Below are 20,295 nucleotides of genomic sequence, written 5' to 3'. Positions count from 1 at the left end.
TAGATGGGAGGGGGTGCATTCGGGCCTTGCCCTTGCCTAATACTATCGAACAACTTCAACCTCTAAGGCTATGACACTGCTGCTTGGCTCTCCTTCCCCCCAGGGAACTCATGATGGCTAGCTCTTCTATGCCAAAAGTCTTTTCCACTGACCTGTGCATGGCCTTGGTGCAATGTCTTCAACTTCTTTTCTCCTCAACTCTTTCACCTCTTCCTTTGCTTTTCTTTTTCTCTCTTATTCAACACTTATTGACTCCTCTTCCACTCTCTTCAACCTAGCTACTTCCTTCTCCCTTCTCTCCTATTTAGCTCTCTTGGACTCTCTTTGGGCCCTCTTCAGCTCGAGTCGTTCCTCCTTGGTTATTCTTTCTTTTGTTTCCTTTTGTGGCTTTGATGGGGTTTTCTTAGATTGGTGCCATGGGCTCTCTCTAGCCATGACTGTGTCTCTTGCTCTTCCCTATCACTTATAGTCCTCTCACTAGACTGCTCTTGCTTGAGGTGTGGCAATTGGTCAGGGGTCTCCCCTACTTTCTCTTCATCTCCTTTTGTGTCCTTCAGGGCCTCTTGGATGATGGCTGTCAGTACTCCACTTAACTTGATGGTGGATGCCTTGGAGGAGAACCTTTTCCTACCTGACCTTGCTATGGAGGCCAGGGACTCCCTACTTGCTATTGATGTGCTTGTGGCTAATGCTTTTGTTAAGATTTTGATGGTCTTGCACCTGAAAGTATTCCAATCCACATCATCTGAGAATCTAGTTGCAATACTTCCTAGCAATGGTACCTTGATTTTGTTCATAAGGGCGTTGTATCTTTGATTGGAGAAGAGGGCATGAACCATCTTTGCCTATATTTTAATTTTAGGGTTTGAGATATCTACCAAGTTTATCCCATCAATTGTGTGCATAGAAGCCTTGCTCACCCCCAGCATGTTATACATATCCCTCCTTGGGCGTTTCTTAGTCCCATTGGCTACCCAGGGCCGTCTCCACCATCGCATGACTCAACTCCACCTCTACTTGGCAAGCTTCTTCTCCTCTTCTTATTGTCACCATGCCATAGTTTCTTTTGACATCAAAGCTCTTCAAAAATTGTGTGCACTTGCTATAATCGATTGCTTGCCCAACCTTCTCTACATACTTCTGCAAACAACATTGATCCATGAGTTGTTTTACGACTGGCTCCTCCGTTATGGCATCTTCTAGGTTTAGGGTATGCTTGAATGTGAACCAACTAAAACCCCTCATTTCTACCATCAAGTGGTACTTTGCTTGCTCTTCTTCCATGAACGAGAGCTTGCCACATTTATCTTGCCCTACCATTTTAGGTTCTTGTCATATATCATAGCTCACCATTAGTTTTCTTGAGTCAACTTCCACAAGGAGGTAGATAAACATACATGAAAACTCTTACGAATGTGAAATACTTAAGTATAGAGTAAAATTTTTGCTTCAAGAAATCCACACAATTCAAAAATATCCACAATAATTTTTCCCACATTCTGAGTCTTGTCATTTAAACATTGATTGACGTTTAAGGCAAGTGAATTTTCTTCTTTTCTAGTTTTATTTTTATGCTTGTTTTCTTTCCACCTTACCCCCTCCCTCCCTTGGGAATGATTTGAATCCTTACTAGGATTAGAGAGTGAAGGGTTAAGGGGGTTTAAGTGCGTGTGGTCGAGACATTACCTTGCAAAATCCAAACATAAAATTGTGGGTTATATTCAAACTAAGCATGGTGGTCAATATTGTGAGATCTGATGTTTACATGTCTAATATAGGTGAGGATATCAATTATAAGATCACTAGAGTTGATCATGCTAGCAATGTGTAGCTCTTCTTCATGAAGGACTCGATCTTGGTATGGGTGGCTCATGACATGATCTTCCAATGATCGATTGCGAGTGATGGCTAATACCCTAAAAGAGGTAAGAGCTACGTAAGTGAGATCATACTTGGAGGTCTTAATGGTGTGTCATTGCTCAGCATATTGGTTATGATTTGGCAATCTTCTTGTTTCCACTAGAGTCGGAGAGAATATCACTTGCGTAAGAAGAATGAGTCATTATCATCTAGCTTGTGAAGTTTCTTGGCTTGTGGCAATGACTGTGCTCTTGCTATAGGAGGTGATCAACCATTATTTAAGGGCTAGGTCTCGAGATATCTCGGCATTGGTGATCAATTCCTCTACGACCATGAGGGTTTTTACCATCACGAACTCGTATTCCTCCCAAGTGCATGGTAAGGATTGGACATCTGACTCTAAGGATGCATCAAGTAGACCTAGGTCTTAGCACTCATAGCTCGTAGCAAGTAGGGTGAAAGTGGCATCTAAGTGCTTAATGTAGGTGACCAAGTTGTCTCCTGTGCTTTTAGCTAGGTCTTTAGCCAACATGAGGATCAATTGTCATTCGTATGATGGCCTAAGACCTACTAGTAGGTAGGGTTGAAATGGGCTAGACAAGGGAGCTTCTAGTGGGGCCGATGCTCAGGTAGGTCCTTAGGAGTAATGGCATCCTTAAGAACCATGGGTTGGGCTTGCAACTCAGAGGATGTGTTACACTCAGTTTGAGAATTAGCTGGGTCACAAGGATCCTTGGGGGGGCCCAGTTATTGGGAGTTTGGTGTAGTTTTGGTCGATGGACTTGTTGTAGTGTTGGTAGCTTAGTGATCTTGGGCTCTATCAATTTAGTAACTCAGGGCTCTACATGCTTGGGTATGAGGGTCTCTTGGGGCATTGCTTCCTTACCTTTGTTGTTCGATCTTGTGTAGATGGGTTTGAGGGTGGCACTTGAGTAGTACCCTTGATAGTTTTGCCTTTAGGCACCCATATCTAGGCATTGCACCCATCATAGCCTTGCACTTGCAACAAGGTTTTGGGAACCCATCACAGCTTGATCGTTCGTCTTTGCCTATATCACCTATTCTACAACCTCCTAGCTCTTAGGTGTGAGTTTCTAACATTGCGAGGTTGTGTGTGTCGGCTGCTAGGAGGTGGGCCTTTGTACTTAGGCACCCATTTGAGGGTAGGATATCTAGTCTTTGTTGTGTTTTGGGTGGGTTTTTGTTGTTTTGTTTGAGCAGGGTACTGTGATGAGTCATGACCCCCCTCCTTAGATGTGGCCATGGGTTTCTTTATCAGTGGCTTAGCAGTCTTGGGTTGAGTCGCGTAGCCCTTGCTACAAGTTGTTACTATGCAGGAAGAAGCAGAAGTGAGATGAACAATGGGCTCTTGCAAGAAAGAAATAGACTTAGGAAGTGAGGCAGAATAATATAGCAAATAGGAAGGTGATCTTTAAGTGAGATGAGTAGTACATTAAAGAATATCAGGAGTAGGAGGATGATCTTTTTAGATTGAAACGTGAAGCCAAGTTGAAGGGTGGTTTTTACTTGGATCCTAAACCCAAGCTGATGTTTACAATTCAAATCATGGGTATCAATGATATGCACTCGAAGACTAGGAAGATATCATGGCTTTTATGACTTGGACTAATTTTTAATTGTGTGTTTCTGAAAGTTAAAGGGAGATGCTTTGATGGGTAGAACCATATGTCACTTATGGATATCCAAACTTAAAGAGTGTGCAAGAGCTTATCTACAAAAGAGGATTTGAAAAGCTAGAAAAACGAAAAGTTGCCTTGACAAGACAACACTATCATTGAGTAGGAACTTGGCAAATATGGCATTATATGTATTGAGGATCTTATACATGAAGTTTATGTCGTTGGTCCCTGCTTCAAGTAAGCAAATAATTCTCTATGGCCATTCAAGTTAAGTGCACCACTAAGGGGGCTTATTAAAGAAGTGAAATCACTACATTGAAGGAGGAGATGCAGGAAACTGTATCATGCAACATCTCACAGGAATCTCATCTACAAAACGTCCTTTCATACCTATCCTTTCATACTCAAGGGTTCCTTCTAAGACCCTTGCAAAGAAACCTTTCCCACCACTTTTGAATAAGTTGTGTAATAAAACTCTTATAACACTACAAGGATACGGAGGCATAGCGACGGCGCTTTTCGATGCAAAATAGGGGTGTCGCTATTTGCATCGATGCAAATAGCAACGATGCTCAGACGAAAAAACACGGCTCAAAATCGAAGCGCATTAGTTTGCGTGAACGAACGAAAGAGAGAGCGAAATGGAGTGTGAACTCCATCTTGCATTTGAGAGGGAGAGGGAGAGAAAGAGAGAAAGAGGGAGAAGAAAATCTTATCACCGCCACCGCCGCCATTTACAAAGAAGAGGAGGAAATGTACGAAGGACGAAGAGGAGCCGTCGTCGCAAAGAGGAGCCGCATAATCCATCCTCGGGCCTTTGTGGTGAGTGCATTGTTCCTTCTTGCCTTGTTTTTGTTTTTTCTCCTTTTCTTTTACTTGTTTTTGTTAAAAAACATGTGTATTGATAGAGGGAGAGAAAGAGAGAAAAGGAAAGAAGGAATGAGAGAGAGAGGGAGAAAACATTAAACATAATAGGGAAAGAGAGAAAAAGAGGGAGAGGGAGGGAGGAAGGGAGGGAGGGAGAGAGAGAGGAAGGGAGAGGTTGTTGTTATTATTGTTGTTGTTTTATTTCTTCTTTTCTTTTTTTCTTGTTTGTTGTTGTTGTGGTAGTCGTTGTAGTGGTGGTGGTAGTGGTAATGGTAGTGGTAGTTGTTGTTTAATTTATTATTTTCTTTTTTGTTGTTGCTATGGAAGTCATAGTAGTAGTAGTGGTAGTGGTAGTGATAGTAGTAGTAGTAGTTGTTTAATTTCTTCTCTTCTTGTTTGCTATTGTTATGGTAGTCATAGTCGTGGTCGTAGTCATCATAGTCATGATTATAGTAGTAGTACTAGTAGTAGTAATAGTAGTTTTCTTGTTTGTTGTTGTTGTAGTAGGAGTAGTTTTTTTTCTTTTCTTGTTTATTGTTGTTTAGTTTTCTTGTTTGTTGTTGTTGTTGTTTCTCTTGTAGTAGTAGTAGTAGTTTTTTCTTCTTTTCTTGTTTGTTGTTATTGTAGTGGTAGTACTAGTTGTTGTTATTGTTTTTTCTTGTTTTCTTGTTTATTATTTTTTTGCAATATCCTTTGTATTAATCGTGTTTCTAACAATTGTATTTTGTTTTCTTTGCAGCACTCCATTACAACTCGCGATCCCACCGGCCTTGAGACTCGATATGTAGAGAGGCGCGGGCTCACTGTATTGATTGACTGATTGTATGGACGAGGCGGCCATGTAAGTCATTCATATTTCTTGTCTGTAGTTACTATGTTAGTTAGAATGCATTATTGTATGGTGGACTGATGTGTAGTTGTTTCTTTTTTTGCAAAGTCCGTTCCATCCTTTGCGGTGGGACAAGGTTTCAGATGGCAAGGATCTATAACTCGTCCTTGGATCCTTGGAGCTCACATACCCTTCTTTTCTGATCAGGTGATCTGTGTAGACATTTTCTATGTAGTGGTAGTATCTTGCCATGATTGTACCGGTCGCTTTCATTATGCGATCATATATTTATTTCATGTATTAGTGTTATGATTTAAGTACACTTTGCCTTTATTTACACGAGTATTGTACACATTATTGAAACTATTTTGTACCATCACTATTAGCGTCGCAAATTTAATTGCACACGTCACTATTAGCGTCGCAAAGCGTCGTTATCAACATCATCTTTGTGACGCTATCAGCATCGTTATTTGTGTTGGTATACTAGCACAAATAGCAACGCCAATAACCACGCTGATACCGATTGTTCTATGGCATCACCAATAACAACGCTATGATGATGGGGCCTCGTGGGGATTAGTCCTTTGAGAGAAAGTGATCAAAATCTTGAGGTGGTGGAGACTGAGAATGGTTGGAGTGGATGACAAGGCCTCTGAAGTTGATGGTTTACCGCCTTAGTTTGTACCTGAAAAGAAAAGAAGTGCGCTACCTAGGGGGAGTGTCTACCTTGCCATGTGGTGCATTGTGCTTGTGCTATTTAAACTAGGACCTGGGTCAAGCAAGATTGGGTATTGTTCCACACTTGAGAACCTAATTCGTACATGACAGATGATTTTTTATGCCGAGAAGTGCTTAAAAATAGCCAAAAATTAATAATATCAGGGGAAAAATAGACTTCGTCGAACGCAGCGATGGCAATCAGTACGATTTTAAGCGACAAGTGCCTAAAGCGCTAGTGCTTATTTTCATGGAAATCAAACGGTGGAAAATGGCCGAGCTGGAGTTTTTCTAGATGCAAAACACGTCAGGAATCCAACGCAAGTCTCGGATCTCCATTCCAAGGTCGTTTGATCCCCCATTTAATCAACACAAGCTTCGGGGTCGTGAAGCAACTACTGGATCTGGAAGCCGGGAAGAGCATGATGGGGCCCAGCTTTGTAAATTACGATGTCACAGAACCACCCGTCCGACAGATCCGATGTCGTTTGCCCCTTCAAAAGCGAAGCAAAAGCCATTTGTCGGAAGTGTGAAAGCAAAAGGCATGAACTAGATAATTGGGGTTTTAAGCTTAAAGCTCTAATTAAGAGCTTAAAAGCTCACGAAATGAAACGTTGGGGTGGGGGAGGGGGAGGGGGCGTCAGTTTTTTGCACCCCATTTTTTCCCATTCTTTATGGATTTTCTGATCGGTGTTGGAGGCAGGAAGAATCCTCTTGGCACTTAAATGCTTCTATCCTTCGCCCTCCATCACCATAAACAGATCAAGGAATGATGCACTGGGCAAAGAGATAAAAAACCAATATTTCTCTCTCCTCCCTCTCTCTCCTGCATAGAGGCAATTCATGTGCAAGAAATCAAGAAGAAGAGGGGCTGAAGAATGCTTGTCCGATTGTGATCGGATTGCTTCAAGATGAAGAGGAGGCTGAGGAAAGAGGTTTAGCACTGAAGAATGTCATTGTTCAGTATGTGGGCTGCCCGTAATAATTATTTAAAAACCCGCAATACGCAAGACACGCAGTATGCTCCAATTTTATGAAGAAATTTGCTTGTTTTTGTTGTTTCATGGTCTAAATGTTGTTCATATGTGATGAATTTTTTTTTGAATCTTGTTTACATCATGTTTGAGGGTTGTAACTACAGAAATGCAGAACCTGTAATGATTTAGAGCCGTTATTAATTCTTTAAAGCCCGTAAGATGTCATTTTTAATGGAAATTAGTGATTTTTTCGATTTTGAGTTGGGAAAAAGGAGTGGAAATGGAATAAACTAAGAGAAAATGTTAATTTTCAGTAAAATAATAAGTCAACATAAATAAATTAGAAAATGCCTACTTTTCATGAATAATAAAAATGAAAAAATAGTAAAAAATAGAGAAAATTAGGATTTTCTCGCTAAAGAAATATGAAAAAATAAGATTTTTGTACGTGAATGTTTGACAAGGTTAAAGCATGAGGTCAAGCCTCATTTTGGCCTCTTCCTTTGTGTTATAGTACGTGTTTATTACTTTTTACATACAAAAATAATACAAAACAACCATTTACACCTATGCACTGCAGCAACACCTAAATGGTGAGGGGGGGAGGAAGTTTGTGCGACGATCTAATTGCTATAAAATGGTTGTGCACAATCGTCATACACCTTACATCAAGCATGCCATGTGGTATCTCCTAGAATGCATTGCAATGGATTGATAAAGTTTGACAAACACTAAGAGGACAGGAAACCTAAGTCGTCGGTTAGACAAGTGCTTCAGTTGGGCAAAGTTTTGTGAGGCAAATCAAAATCTCCTGGAACGCTGAATTATGAAAGAGTGGAGTTTGTGTGAATGTTATATGTATTAGCGACGCATCTTGGGCCAATCCTCGAGGTGTAGGAGATTCGCACTGGAGCCAGGACAATCAGCTGAGGTGCTTCCCTATGTGTGTATTATGAGACATTATGCCTATATGTTATGGGATCTCTCTCTGAGGAGAAGGGAAGGTGAACGTTGGACTACATATTGGATACAAATGCAAAATCGTCATAAGCATTTAGTGTAAAGTGAGTTTTAGACACTCCTGGCTCGCGAGGCCGTGTGGTGGGGTTGTCTGTCATATGCATGAGGACCGGCTACTACCATAACCACTGTCGTCCCATTTTAGGTCCCATTAGTGGTGCGTTTATCAGGAGCCACCAACAAGTGGTGGTTCTCGAATCTAGGGTTTTTAGGGACCAAATAGTTGGTTTATGTCCTTTGACAAGGACCGTCAAGCCGAAATACAAAAAGTAGAACATGATGTGAGTGTGGCCTAGGGGGATAGGTCTAAACTGTAGGAGAATGTGACCTCCCTAAATATGTCCTGCCCTTGATGTGACCTAAGCATGATGTGGGAAATCAAAATGGGCTAAGGGATTAGGGGCGGAGCCGGTCGACCAAAGCCATCGAGATGCATCTAACTTGAGTACCCCTTGGTGAGTGGATGTAGCGTACGTGCAATGAGGTGATTTGATTGCTTTTCTTGTGATTTCTCCTCTTTTATTTTCTTTTTTCTTTGTTTTTTCATTTATTTTTTTCTTCTTCTTCTTCTTTTTCTCTCTCTTTTTTTTGAATTATATAAATATGGTGAGAAGCTAATCTTTGTCATCTGAGTCATGAGAGGGTGGTTCTAGAGGCTTATGAGATTATTCAAGGAATTTCCAACTCTACATGTCCTGATCTACGTAGAAAGGGCAAGATTTTGATGGTAACCATGTGTAATATGATGAAGGGAATGAAAATCTTATTTTTAGTATTTCTCTTTCCTCTATCTTTCCTCTTGTGGGATGTTCATATGCATTAATGAAAGAGAGAAGAGAGAGGGGGTGACGACGATTTTGAAGCGAACGATGCTGATAGGGTGGTAGAGGATGTAGATCAGGGCTGAAGAGTGCATCACCGACAAGAGGGAAGTGTGAATGGCCTCTTAATCTCGGGATACACGCCTTGAACACATAGGTTTCTATGAGTAAGTGTTATTTTTCTTTGTTTGATGAAAGATAATTGAAGGAAATGATTGATGATGATTGATCTTGGTTGCATATATTGAATTATCTATGAAATGAAAGAAAAAAATAAAAATTTTGATGACATAATAATTTTTACACAAAACATGTAAAACTTGCAAAGTGAAATTTTTGAAGAAATCATGAAAATTGGGGGTTTTAGTGAGTGTTTTGAATTTTCATGGAATAAAAATGAATATAAAAATGGGGCTGAGTGATTTTGATGAGTGGGAGCTCACAATTCTGATTTTTCCATATTTTTTAAAGAAATAAATAGAGAAAAAAGAAAATTTTAGATTTTTTGCTATAAATAATTAAAAAATTATTATTAATGTATGTGAATGTTTAGCAAGATTGAGGCATGAGGTATAGCCTCATCTCACCCTTGTTTGTATGTTTTAGTGAGTTTTTATTATTTTATACATTGAAAATGACAAAAAATAAAACCTTACACATATGCAATGATGCAACACATAAGTGGTAGGGGGAGAGAAGTGTTGTGGAAGTGTTTAAGTGTGGAAAATGAAGGAAAGTATGATATTTTGATTTTGCACATCATATAGAATGATCTTTTGTTTAAGGTTAAGAGGCTAGTAGCACGAGGTAACTTGATGCTAGTCTCTAGCAACGCAACGACAATGCATAGATTGAAAATCATTGAAGGGCTGATTTTTACACTCCACTTTGCTAATTTGTTTTAAAATAAAGTATTTGTGCACAATAAGTGTACACTTTTTTATTTTTCATGCCGCATTGTATAATCTCTTGGTGGATGCATAACACCTTTATGTTGAACATTAACCAATGCTGAGAGTGTGAGGAAGCCCTTTGCTGAAGGTTAGATGAGCGGTTCCTTGGGATAAGTTCAGCGAGGAAATAAAAACTCCTAGATCATTCGATAAATCCAAGAGTGGATTATGTATCGTGTGTTTTATATGTTGGGGCAGTGCATCTTGGGGAATTCCCTTGATGTAGGAGAGTTGCAATGGGGCCGTAGTGTTTCAACTGAGAAGTTGCCTCTCTTGTGTATGTGATATGAGGTAGTATGCCTATATGTTATGGGAACTCCCTCTGAGGTGTAGGGAAAGGCAAACATTGGACTGTGTCCTATTACAAACACAAGATCTATATTAGGGTTTGGTGTAGTGGGAGCCTTAGTAGATGCTCCTAGCCGCAAGGCCGTGTGGGGTGTCTTGTGTGTCTTCATGGCTCAGCTATAGTGCTAGAGAGCCAGTGTTGTGTCAGACCCATTTTAGGTCCCGAAAGGTGGTGCGTCTGTCGGGAGTTTCCTATAAGTGGTGGATTTCGAATATAGGTTGTAAAGGGACCTAAGTTTATAATTTCCATTAGAAGTGTGCTAAGCTAACCATAAAATGGGGTTTGTTCAAGGATGGAGAACCTTGGCTTTCCCTATACAAAACTTACTGATAGACTTAGTTAGTTAGGTAAAGCATGAGTCCTCTATCGAAGATAATCTAGGTGATGAGAACAGTAACCAGTTACTGGTTACTACGTCCTCTAATGCGATGGCATGGGCTGAGGTTCGCCTTCGTGTGGTCTCTACCCAAGAGAAATCATGTATAACCATCCATTAACCTAGAGGGCATGGAACAAGTATGTTGAAAGCTATGGCAGTCATGGCATCATTAAGTGATTATGCTAAAGCCGTAGTGCCACATGGGAAAAACTTGAAATACAGTGGAGTGCAATTATGGCTGAAACATCCCATGTGGTGGGGCATTGTGCCAAAATTTTAGGTATCACAAGGATGTTAGAAGCTCTAGATGTAAAGGTATAACCGTCGCTTAAAAGGCACGGTCCCCAGGTCCTAAGTGCTAAGGATAAGTTTGCTTTTGATGAGGGGTAGAAGCTCCTAGATAAAGCCATCATGGAACTACCTAGGAAGGGGCAAGATATGGAAGATCCTCTATGAAAGGATCAGAATGACATGCTAAGAGCTAAAGGCCTCCCTAGACCACTTTATGAGTTAGCAGAAAGGGACGTTAAGGGTAGTATTAAACTTACCTACACCATTAGAGGTGGAAACAGAGGAGGTTAGAGACCCTAAAAGGTTAGAACTAGTCATGACAAATATGAAGATTTTAATGACTCAGTGCTAATCCCAAAGGAGAGGACGAAATGCCCTCCTCCTTATAGGGATATCTTAGAGTTTCATGGGCTAGTAAATTAGGACCCGATGTTGCACTTAAAGGAATACAGTCTAACATGCCTTGCAAGTGGGTTTGATGACACACATTGGATGCTTGTGTTCTCTAGCACCCTGAAGGGAGAAGCTAGGAAATGGTACTAGAGCCTCCCAAGAGGGTTGATTAAATCCTTTGATGAGCTATGTGATAGATTTTTAGATGAATATGAAAAGAAGATGCCTATGACATGTTTCAGGACAGCTTATGCAAGTTAGCCAAGAGTCCTATCCTTGTACTAAAGAATACGCTAAAGCTTTTGACGATATTCTTAGGCTTTGGTCAAGAAGGTCTATTGCATTGCCAGGTGATGTGCTATGTGAGCTATTAATGAGTGGCTTAGAGATTAGCATGCAAGTCCAATTGAGAATGTAAGATCCTAAGTCATTAAATGAGGCCAAGAGGCATGCAATTGACTATGAGCAGTATATTCTTGTTCCCTATATATAGTCTGTCTATATATAACGCCCCAGGTCCCCTCTATATATTCCTATCATGTGTGCTCAGTTGACACACTTCTGGGGTTCCACTTTCTGTGTCTCGTGTCTCTCTTTTTCTCTCTCTTCCTCCGTTCCTCTTCTCCCTCGCGCACTGTTCAACAATTCTAAGATGTTGGGATAACTTTTGCAGTTTCCCCCGCTCGTTGCAAGTGCATTCAAATATCCAGCCTTTTCTACAATTAGAAAATTGATTTGCTAATACCAAGATAACCTTAGCAAGGAATCTTGGTAGCCAAAATCTTCAAGCAAAAAATGGCAATTCGACGAGTAGTGATAATATGTCTCTTGGGGATAAAAAGATTCCAAGCCAAGAAAGTCCCATCAAGGCTTGTAATGCTTCCATCAGAGGTTGTTGAGATGGCCATATTGATAGAACCAATGGGCCTACGAGTGTGGATGTGTGTCCAATGAGTAATTCCAATTTTTCTCTTAGTAAGGCTCTTGAGAGACCTTTCCAATTTAAGGATGAATCATGCTTTCGAGTAGATGTTATTCCTTTTAGTAAAAGCATGGTTCCTATGGCTAAGCAGTTGTTGTAGAGTGGACAAAGGAAAGGGAAGACATCTCATATGAAGAAGATGCAGCATGCCCAAGGTCCACCTATGCTCAATGGAAGTCATAAGGATGTGAGGCCATCTAGCCATAGCAACTCGGGAAAGTTACTATATGTATATCCTCTACATCACCTGTGTTCAAGGCCTATTTATAAAAATCCTTATCTATGATTTTTTATTAAATAAAACATAAACCTTTTCTATTCAATCTGTAAATAATCCCTTTATATGACACCCTTATGTATGTAAAAAATGTATAAAAATGGTATTTTAAAAATACCACCCTATTTTGAACTCATGTGATGCACATATATATTCATGAGTAACTTACACGAATATAGCAATAAGTCCGCTTTGAGTCCATTAGACCAATCTGGTAAAATGAGGCAATCTAAGAATATGAAAAGGAATATGAGATGGGTTTGGAGACCCAAAATTTATAAATGTGTAGTTGGTGTGCCAGATAAAGGGCTAGGAGTTGCATGTGGACATGCTTTGATGGATTCCCAAGAGGATGTGACTAAAGGCCATAATGCTACATTTGACAATAGGGACCACCCTGAGCTGGGTCTAGGTTTGAAGCTCTATCTAGTTTGGATATTCTTGCATGGATTAGAATGACCTATCCATTTAAAGCCAAGAGGGCCATTTGTCTATTTAGTGCGGGCGCATTTTATAGTTTTCTATTTTAGTGCTATGCAAGATAGATTACGTGGGACCTAGGGAAGACTTTGTTATACCAAAGCTTCTTGTTGCCCAATCCAAGTGATATCTTTCCTTTTACGAGTACCATCCTTTTATGACACAAGTGTCTGCGTACTTGTGAGGGATTTCTTTTCTTGTTGGGGGACGGTAATCAAGGCATGAAGTCCCAGGTTTAGGTTAGGTATGTATGTGGAAGGTTTGAGTAGTTATTAGCTCTTGCAAGGACGTTGTCAAGCACTCAAAGACCTATTTTAGAAGGCACTTCTAGTGATCTTATTTTGCTGACCTACTAGGTGGGTGTTCTAGGAGTTCCTATTAGTGTGAGGCAATTAGAGAAGCCTACCCTTAAATATCATGAGAAGAACAAGTTCAGAAGCTATCAAAAAATACATATATGGAGGTGTGTAAAAAGGGGTTCTAACGCCTCTAAAAAATAGAAAAAGAAAGAAAAATCCTTGAGCAGTTGTTCATTGCCTTGCGAAGGCCTAGTAGGTTCCTGGGGACAAGTCAAACCCGATGCCTAGTCTTCCTGGGGGCGGCATCTAGCTATAAAAATAAGGAAAGAAAAGGAAGGTTGAAGCAAAAATAAAAGTGAGTGTTAGAAAAGGATTAAGTGTCACCTTGCGAGGGCTTGGTAGGTTCTTGGATACTGAGACAGGTGCTGAGGCTGATGCCTTGTTCTCCTTGGGTTACTACGCTTAGCTCCCTCCTTTTTACATGCTCCGACTATGGAAAATAAAGGCCTAAAAGGACAATGTGCTAAAAGAGAATATTTCTCGATTAGGCTATTGGAGTCCTCGCCTAGGAGGAGCTCCTAGTTGAGGTGTCCTCAATTAGATAGGTAGTTCAGACCACTACTTTAGTTTGACTCTCTGATAGTTCTTTTTAGCTTGGCCATGTTGGAGCAATTGGTTAATGACTAACTTTGGGCTTTTTGTCAGATTATGCTAGGCCCACTCCTCGTGGATTTCATGCCTTGGTTTTGACAAGGGGTAGGGTGACAGCTGTGATGTCTTTTCTTGTGTATCTATTTTGTATCAGCTTGATTCTCTTTAAGATTATGCATGTGCAGATTCATTTGTGGGATTCGACGGGCTCAGTCACCCTATCTCGTGGTCACCAATGAGAGCTGGATTTTAGGACCCAATTTGGACCTATTCTTGAAGCGTTGGAGCCCGTTTTTGGAGCCGAAAAGTGCCCGAGAGGCATTAAAGAGCCAATTTTCATGAAAAATCAAATGTGGCGGATGGTCAAGTTAGAGTTTTCCTAGGTGCATTTTGACATCAAGAATCCAATGCAAGTCTCGGTTCTAAAGCATCCACTAGATTCGAGAGCCGAAATGTGTGCGACGGGGCCCAGATTTATAGATTTTGACATCACGAAGCCAACCATTGAGTCAGGTCACTAATCGAAGTCTGTTTGCATCCCCAAACCGGCTCAAAACCCTTCTCCGGGAGTGTGAAAGTGATTTTTTTGAAGTGGACATTTTATAAATGAAATGAAATGAAACTCTAAATGAAGAAAACATGCAAAAACATGTCGAGATGTAGAGAGGGGGAGTTTTTTTATTGATGCCCCATTTTTTGGGAGATTTTGTGTCTCTTGGATTCTTAATCATGTAGAGAGAGAGGGCGAGATCCCTAATCTATGCAGAGAGGGCAAGATTTTGATGGTTACCATGTGTAATATGATGAAGGGAATGAAAATCTAATTTTTAGTATTTCTCTCTCCTCCTTCCTCTCTCCTCTTGTGGGATGTTCAAATGCATTAATGAAAGAGAGAAAAGAGAGGGGGTGATGATAATTTTGAAGTAAATGATACTGATGGAGTGGTGGAGGATATAGATCATGGCTGGAGCGTACGTCCAATGGTAAGAGGGAAGCATCAACGGCCTCTCAATCTCGGGATATGCGCCTTAAACACGCGGGTTTCTAGGAGTAAGTGTTGTTTTCATTTGTTTGATGAACGATAATTAAAGAAAATGATTGATATTGGTTGCATATACTGAATTATCTCTAAAATTTAAAAAAAAACTAAAAATTTTAATGACATAATAATTTTTCAAAACCTGCAGAGTGCGGTTTTTGAAGAAATCATGAAAATTAGGGGTTCTAGTGAGTGCTTTGAGTTTCCATGGAATAAAAATGAATATAAAAATGGGACTGAGTGTTTTTTATTAGTGGGAGCTCACAATTCTAATTTTTCATAATTTGTGAAGAAATAAATATGAATAAATAGAGAAAAATTGAAAATTTTAGCTTTTTTCTGATAAATAATTAGAAAAAAATATGACTAATGTATGTGAATGTTTAGCAAGGTTGACGCATGAGGTATAGCCTCATCTCACCCTTGTTTGTATGTTTTACTGAGTTTTTTTTGCTTTATACATTGAAAATGACAAAAAATAAAACCCTACACATATGCAACGATGCAACACATAAGCAGTAGGGGGAGAGAAGGGTTGTGGAAGTGTTTAAGTGCAAAAAATGAAGTAAAGTTTGGTTTTTTGGTTTTACACATCATATAGGATGATCTTTTGTTTAAGATTAAGAGGCTAGTAGCATGAGGTAACTCGATGCTAGTCTCTAGCAACGCAACAACAACGCATAGATTGAAAATCATTGAAGGGATGATTTTTACACTCCACTTTGTTGATTTGTTTTAAAATAAAATATTTTTATACAATAAGCATACACTTTTGTATTTTTCATGCCAAATGATATAATCTCCTGGATACATAACACATGTATGCTAGCTGAACATTGACCAATGCTAAGAGTGTGAGAAAGCCCTTTATTGAAGGTTAGGTGAGCCGTTCCTTGGGATAAGTTTAGTGAGGAAATACCAACTCCTAGATCGTTTGATGAATCAAATACTGGACTATGTATCCTGTGTTTTATATGTTGAGGCTACGCATATTGGGGAATACCCTTGATGTAGGAGAGCTGGAATGGGGCTACAGTGTTTTAACTGTGAGGTTGCCTCTCCTGTGTATGTGATACGAGGTATTATGTCTATATGTTATGGGAACTCCCTCTAAGGTGTAGGGAAAGGCAAATGTTGGACTGTGTCCAATTACAAAAGCAAGATCAATATTAGGTTGGTGTAGTGTGAGCCTTAAGAGACTCTCCCTTGGCCGCGATGCCATGTAGGGTGTCTTGTGTGTCTTCGACATCTGCCAGCTAGTGATAGAGAGCCATTTTCAGGCCCATTTTAGGTCTCAACACCCCTACTCCCAAATCTGGAGCTATCTTCTGCATATTTGTTACTAAAAATTGTATCATGGACATTAACTTCCTAGTGTCCATGGCGGCTGCAATGTCTTGGATAGTCGAGGTGGTCATGGCGTGGAATGTGAAGATAGATGGGAGGGGGTGCATTCGGGCCTTGCCCTTGCCTAATACTATCGAACAACTTCAACCTCTAAGGCTGTGACACTGCTGCTTGGCTCTCCTTCCCCCCAGGGAACTCATGATGGCTAGCTCTTCTATGCCAAAAGTCTTTTCCACTGACCTGTGCATGGCCTTGGTGCAATGTCTTCAACTTCTTTTCTCCTCAACTCTTTCACCTCTTCCTTTGCTTTTCTTTTTCTCTCTTCTTCAACACTTATTGACTCCTCTTCCACTCTCTTCAACCTAGCTACTTCCTTCTCCCTTCTCTCCTATTCAGCTCTCTTGGACTCTCTTTGGGCCCTCTTCAGCTCGAGCCGTTCCTCCTTGGTTATTCTTTCTTTTGTTTCCTTTTGTGGCTTTGATGGGGTTTTCTTAGTTTGGTGCCATGGGCTCTCTCTAGCGATGACTGTGTCTCTTGCTCTTCCCTATCACTTATAGTCCTCTCACTAGACTGCTCTTGCTTGAGGTGTGGCAATTGGTCAGGGGTCTCCCCTACTTTCTCTTCATCTCCTTTTGTGTCCTTCAAGGCCTCTTGGATGATGGCTGTCAGTACTCCACTTAACTTGATGGTGGATGCCTTGGAGGAGAACCTTTTCCTAGCTGACCTTGGGACTCCCTACTTGCTATTGATGTGCTTGTGGCTAATGCTTTTGTTAAGATTTTGATGGTCTTGCACCTGAAAGTATTCCAATCCACATCATCTGAGAATCTAGTTGCAATACTTCCTAGCAATGGTACCTTGATTTTGTTCATAAGGGCGTTGTATCTTTGATTGGAGAAGAGGGCATGAACCATCTTTGCCTATATTTTAATTTTAGGGTTTGAGATATCTACCAAGTTTATCCCATCAATTGTGTGCATAGAAGCCTTGCTCACCCCCAGCATGTTATACATATCCCTCCTTGGGCGTTTCTTAGTCCCATTGGCTAAACCCAGGGCCTTCTCCACCATCGCATGACTCAACTCCACCTCTACTTGGCAAGCTTCTTCTCCTCTTCTTATTGTCACCATGCCATAGTTTCTTTTGACATCAAAGCTCCTCAAAAATTTTGTGCTCTTTCTTTAATCGATTGCTTGCCCAACCTTCTCTACATACTTCTGCAAACAACATTGATCCATGAGTTGTTTTACGACTAGCTCCTCCGTTATGGCATCTTCTAGGTTTAAGGGTATGCTTGAATGTGAACCAACTGAAACCCCTCATTTCTATCATCCAGTCGTACTTTGCTTGCTCTTCCTCCATGAACGGGAGCTTTCCACCTTTATCTTGCCCTACCATTTTAGGTTCTTGTCATATATCATAGCTCACCATTAGTTTTCTTGAGTCAACTTCCACAAGGAGGTAGATAAACATACATGAAAACTCTTAAGAGTGTGAAATACTTAAGTATAGAGTAAAATTTTTGCTTCAAGCAATCCACACAATTCAAAAATATCCACAATAATTTTTCCCACATTCTGAGTCTTGTCATTTAAACATTGATTGACGTTTAAGGCAAGTTTGTTTTCTTCTTTTCTAGTTTTATTTTTATGCTTGTTTCCTTTCCACCTTACCCCCTCCCTCCCTTGGGAATGATTTGAAACCTTACTAGGATTAGAGAGTGAAGGGTTAAGGGGGTTTAAGTGCATTTGGTCGAGACATTACCTTGCAAAATCCAGATGTAGAATTGTGGGTTATATTCAAACTAAGCATGGCGGTCAATATTGTGAGATCTGATGTTTACATGTCTAATATAGGTGAGGATATCAATGATAAGATCACTAGAGTTGATCATGCTAGCAATGTGTAGCTCTTCTTCATTAAGGACTCGATCTTGGTAAGGGTGGCTCATGACATGATCTTCCAATGATCGATTGCGAGTGATGGCTAATACCCTAAAAGAGGTAAGAGCTACGTAAGTGAGATCATACTTGGAGGTCTTAATGGTGTGTCATTGCTCAACATATTGGTTATGATTTTGCAACCTTCTTGTTTCCACTAGAGTTGGAGAGCATATCACTTGGGTAAGAAGGATGAGTCATTATCATCTAGCTTGTGAAGTTTCTTGGCTCGTGGCAATGATTGTGCTCTTGCTATAGGAGGTGATCAACAATTATTTAAGGGCTAGGTCTCAAGATATCTCGGCATTGGTGATCAATTCCTCTATAACCATGAGGGTTTTACCATCACGAACTCGTATTCCTCCCAAGTGCATGGTAAGGAGTGGACATATGACTCTAAGGATGCATCAAGTAGACCTAGGTCTTAGCGCTCATAGCTCGTAGCAAGTAGGGTGAAAGTGGCATCTAAGTGCTTAATGTAGGTGACCAAGTTGTCTCCTATGTTTTTAGCTAGGTCTTTAGCCAACATGAGGATCGATTGTCATTCGTATGATGGCCTAAGACCTACTAGTAGGTAGGGTTGAAATGGGCTAGATAAGGGAGCTTCTAGTGGCCGATGCTCAGGTAGGTCCTTAGGAGTAATGGCATCCTTAGGAACCATGGGTTGGGCTTGCGACTCAGAGGATGTGTTACACTTAGCTTGAGAAGTAGCTGGGTCACAAGGCTCCTTGGGGGGGGCCAGTCAATGGGAGTTTGGTGTAGTTTTGGTCGATGGACTTGTTGTAGTGTTGGTAGCTTAGTGATCTTGGGCTCTATCAATTTAGTAACTCAGGGCTCTAAATGCTTGGGTATGAGGGTCTCTTGGGGCATTGCTTCCTTACCTTTGTTGTTCGATCTTGTGTAGATGGGTTTGAGGGTGGCACTTGAGTAGTGCCCTTGACAGTTTTGCCTTTAGTCACCCATATCTAGGCATTGCACTCATCATAGCCTTGCACTTGCAACAAGGCTTTGGGAACCCATCACAGCTTGACCGTTTGTCTTTGCCTATATCACCTATTCTACAACCTCCTAGCTCTTAGGTGTGAGTTTCTAACATTGTGAGGTTGTGTGTGTTGGCTGCTAGGAGGTGGGCCTTTGTACTTAGGCACCCATTTGAGGGTAGGATATCTAGTTTTTGTTGTGTTTTGGGTGGGTTTTTGTTGTTTTGTTTGAGCAAGGTACTGTGATGAATCATGACCCCCCTCCTAAGACGTGGCCATGGGTTTCTTTATCGGTGGCTTAGCAGTCTTGGATTGAGTCGCGTAGCCCTTGCTACAAGTTGTTACTATGCAGGAAGAAGCAGAAGCGAGATGAACAATGGGCTCTTGCAAGAAAGAAATAGGCTTAAGAAGTGAGACAAAATAATATAGCAATTAGGAAGGTGATCTTTAAGTGAGATGAGTAGTACATTAAAGAATATCAGGAGTAGGAGGATGATCTTTTTAGATTGAAACATGAAGCCAAGTGGAAGGGTGGTTTTTACTTGGATCCTAAACCCAAGCTACTGTTTACAATTCAAATCATGGGTATTAATGATATGCACTCGAAGACTAGGAAGATATCGTGGCTTTTACGACTTAGACAAAATTTTAATGGTGTGTTTCTAAAAGTTAAAGGGAGATGCTTCGATGCGTAGAACCATATCTCACTTATGGATACCCAAACTTAAAAAGTGTGCAAGAGCTTATCTACAAAAGAGGATTTCAAAAGCTAGAAAAATGAAAAGTTGCCTTGATAAGACAACACTATCATTGAGCAGGAACTTGGCAAGTATGGCATTATATGTATTGCCTTGATAAGACAACACTATCATTGAGCAGGAACTTGGCAAGTATGGCATTATATGTATTGCCTTGATAAGACAACACTATCATTGAGCAGGAACTTGGCAAGTATGGCATTATATGTATTGAGGATCTTATACATGAAGTTTATGTCGTTGGTCCCTGCTTCAAGTAAGCAAATAATTTTCTATGGCCATTCAAGTTAAGTGCACCACTAAGGGGGCTTATTAAAGAAGAAGTGAAATCACTACATTGAAGGAGGAGATGCATGAAACATGGAAAATTTCCCTTGAACTAGCTGAATTCACCCTTCGAACTGCTTGGATTCGGCCCGTCTAACTCAGCCCTCGGCCTCGGA

General features: G+C 40.5%; 1 pseudogene; it reads left to right on the top strand.

Annotated features, from left to right (window-relative positions):
- The first annotated feature begins 1,904 nt into the window (after positions 1-1,904).
- Positions 1,905-19,969, top strand: LOC148022632 (large ribosomal subunit protein uL30 pseudogene; annotated as a pseudogene).
- Positions 19,970-20,295: the final 326 nt, after the last annotated feature.

This window comes from Lygodium microphyllum, chromosome 16 (assembly GCF_053477565.2).
Source record: "Lygodium microphyllum isolate KBCC chromosome 16, Lygodium_microphyllum_v1.1.10, whole genome shotgun sequence".
Classification (NCBI taxonomy): Eukaryota; Viridiplantae; Streptophyta; class Polypodiopsida; order Schizaeales; family Lygodiaceae; genus Lygodium; species Lygodium microphyllum.
Note: the sequence above shows the minus strand (reverse complement) of the source record. Positions and strands in the feature narration are given on the sequence as shown.